This window comes from Dipodomys ordii, unplaced genomic scaffold, assembly GCF_000151885.1.
Source record: "Dipodomys ordii isolate 6190 unplaced genomic scaffold, Dord_2.0 Scaffold35, whole genome shotgun sequence".
In the NCBI taxonomy this organism is placed as follows: domain Eukaryota; kingdom Metazoa; phylum Chordata; class Mammalia; order Rodentia; family Heteromyidae; genus Dipodomys; species Dipodomys ordii.
The window spans coordinates 5939475-5943302 of record NW_012267251.1 but is presented as its reverse complement, the minus strand read 5'-3'; positions in this window follow the sequence as shown (position 1 = coordinate 5943302).

Here is a 3828-nt window from a genome sequence, read left to right as displayed (position 1 = left end):
AGGACAGAAAGACAGAAGGACAGACCCTAAACGAAGGGGTATACGGTCCATGCCCCAGGCTGTGATCTCAGTGGGCTCCGGGCGCAGTCGTGCGCAGCGTGAAGACCACGTCCAGCGCCCGCAGTGGACAGCACGCGGTCAGGGAGAAAGGGCATCTGCGCAAAGATCCAGCCATGCCGGCCTCTCCTCAGGAAGCTACGAGAAAGAGAGGCTTCTTCCCGGTGAGCCCGCGGCGGAGGGCAGCACACGTGGGCTTCAGCCTCTACACAAATGCAGTCGCGCGCGTGGCGTCTGTGAGTGACGGCTCACGGATGCAGTGGCGGGTCTGGCATCAGTACAGGGCGTAGGGGCAGACGATCAACCCTGCGAAGGCAGCCTGCAGCTGCGCAGACTCTCACCCCAGCAGACACCGACCCTGGCCTGTCGACCTCCTGCATTCTCTCCCAAGGAGAGAATTGGTTTACCTTCTGGGCATAAGTAGTTAAAACACACTCCATAGTCAAAGCAGATTGGAGAAATCACAGCTTTGGCAAGAGGCTTCTGGTCTCAGCCTGCCCCCCAAGAATGGGATTCTGGGTCAAAGAGAAATAAAGAGAGGCTCAAGCCTGTAATCCTAGCTACTCAGGAGGCTGAGATCTGAGGTTCATGGTCTGAAGCCAGCCTGGACAGGAAAGTCCGTGAGGTTCTTATCTCCTATTAACCACCAAAGAGGGAGAAGTGGAGTTGTGGCTCCAGTGGTAGAGCAATAGCCTTGCACACTCATGCACGCACGCACACACACACACACACACAGAGCTAAGGGTCAATACCTAGGCCCCGAGTTCAAGCCTCAGTATCCCCATAATAAAATAAAAATGACAATAAAAGCTACACAAATATTCTTCATCTCATCTGGCTGGGAAGCTTTGACTCAGGGATAGTTCTAGATCCCAGAGAAAATCCTTAGCAGCCCAGAGCCATAGAAAGAGACACCAACAAACATTCAGATTCAATAGAAAGCAGGAAATGACTGTGGAGAGAAACCGAGTCTAGCACCCACCAGTTTAGATTTCAGCTGCATAGTAAAAAGTAGACAAAGAGACCCACGCCCCTGCGTGGCACCGGAGCCTGTCTCTTTCTCCTCCAGAGGTGGATAAAGGGAGAGGAAATAAGGGGAGAGCCACCCAACACAGCCAGCAGCAGCAGGCTCACCCCAGGGCCCAGCCCCGAGACCGACAGTGTGGGGGCTGCTCATCTACTCTGTCAGGCCAGACATATTTTCTAAGTAATTGAATTGGAGCACTTGGAGGAGTATACATTTCCTGGGCTGCCAAAGCTGCCAACACTTAGTATTTCATCAGCCTTTTCCATTCATGTTGTTATTTTTTTTTCTCTCACCTCTGAAGACACGTGAGTGTGGGAAGTCCGGCTCTTTCACGATGCTGGGAATCCTCTTAAGCCAGGTATCTGGGAGATGGAGACAGAGACACCAGCATTGAGAAGCTGGGTCCCAAGCCAAGCAATGGCGGAGGCCAGGCAGAAATGACTTCCTGGAAAGAAATGCTGTCATTGAGCTGTCACACAGGTTTCAATACTTAAATAATAATAATAATAATCACAAGCACCGGGACATGTCTGCATATGAATTTTCCTAAAACCCGATTTAGTCAGTTGTCTGTATTGTCCACTTGTTTAATGTTGGATTTTGTCATTTAGTTCTCCTCAATGGATTTCCTGGTTTCAAACAAAATTAAAAATATAATTGACAAAAAGATCCTGGAATATCTAACTTTACATCATTGGGGAGATGGAAGATAAATTTACAAATCTGTGTGTGTGTGTGTGTGTGTGTGTGTGTGTGTGTGTGTGCTTGTTTTTGTTTTGCACTAAACTTGAACTTTCTGTCCTTCATCTTTTCACTCCAAGTTGGTGCTCTTAACAATGTTGGATAAGAAATGTACTCATTACCTTGCTCATGTAACTCCAACCCCTCTCTACAGTATTTGTACAATAAAAAACTTATTTTTAAAAAAGTTGGTGCTCTTGCTACCTAACCACAGCTCCACTTCTGACTTTTTGGTGGTTAATTGGAGATATGAGTTTCACAAAACTGTCTGCCTTGGCTGGCTTCAAACCACCCTCCTCAGATCTCAGCTCCCTGAATAACCACCAGCTCCTGGCTGACAGACCAGGGGAGTCTTGACATTAAAGCATGCTCATCTGCAGAGAGCCGTGGTCCTAGCATGGAGAGAGGAGGAGATTTCTATAAGGAACAAGCAGAAGTATCCAGCTGGGACACTTAGGAAAAAGCTGTATGAAATACAGTCTAGAAAAATAAATCATTTTCCACAAGGAAAAAAAAGATGAGTGAATGATCTTAGAGATATCAAGTGTTAGTAATTTCACAGATACTAAATATCAGCAGGCACATGAAGACTTGTAGTGATGGCAGGTGTGATGCTACTGTGCAGTTTATTAACAAATGTAACATTTAGAATCTGCCACATCAGAACATAGCCATTGCAAGGGTTCTAGCCCCACCTGGTGGTTCGTATACATTTCACAATAAGGTAAGGACGCATTCCAACACATTAGCCTGGAGAACAAACAAACTGCTCCTATGGAATTTACTATTCTATTTCACTTAGAAAGAAGACAGATTTGTGAATAAGCAAAAAAAAAAATCTTTAAAACATAATTTTTGTCAGCACTGTCTCAAATAAAAAAGCTTATATTTTAGATGGAAAAACTGTCCTGGACTAAAAATCTAATCCCTGTACACTTAGTCCTATATTCAGATTTTCACCAAATTCACTTTTAAAATGATTTCTAAGGTATTAGTAACTTAATCCTATTAAAACCAGAGTTTAAAAGTAAAGTTTTCATATGAAGAGAAACACTTAGAAAGCCAAAGTTTAAAACTGAGTAGTTAAAATGTTTGTCTTTCATGATGAGATAAAGGTTCTAGCAACAGTAATATGAAGTCTGAAACAATTGTGTAGTTTTCTTACTTGACATCTCATGGTGGCATACCAACCCTACTAAATTTGCTTATTGGATGCAAATTGTTAGTTCTTTTTAATTTTTATATAATAAACATATTTGGTTATTATATCCCAGTTATATATTCATATTCTATTCCTAAGTCAAGATAAAAATTGGGCTGCCAGCTCAGAAAAATCTGTGGTCTTCCCTGATTATTTATTCTTCCCCCTTTTATTTTTTTTATTTTTATTTTTTATTGTGTCTTCCCCCTTTTAGATAATAAATTATTAGAATGACAACAAGTCATGGATTTTGAAACTCCTTCTGAGATTTTCTTTGTATCAAACAAGCACACAAAAAAGCTGAGTCTCCATGTCACATTTGTGAGCTCTCAGTCCATCTTTAGATGAGTTGAAAGGGTTAAACACCAGGTTTATTGTAGATGAATGAATTTGTATTTTTTTTGGTTCAATAACTCTAAATATCTATCTATCTACCTATCTAACTATCTATCTATATCTGTAAGGAAAACATCAGCCTGAACTGTGTTATTTGACTGAAATTAGAATATCTACTTATTCATATGTAATGGGCTGGCTTAACATAAAGAAACGCACAATGGGGAGAAAAAAAGTTCTTGTTTTTCTTTTTATTTGTCTATTTACTTACTTGTTGCTATTACTGCAGTTTGAACTCTGGAAGAATAAAAAAAGATATACAAAAAGATCAAAGTAAAAATTGAAAGTTTGAAAATTTGGAGGCTCCGCACAAAGGTAATTCTATCCCTCTTTTTCACACCACACATAAAAGAAGATGATATGAGGAGGAGGAGGTGGAGGAGGAGGAGGAGGAGGAGGAGGAGGA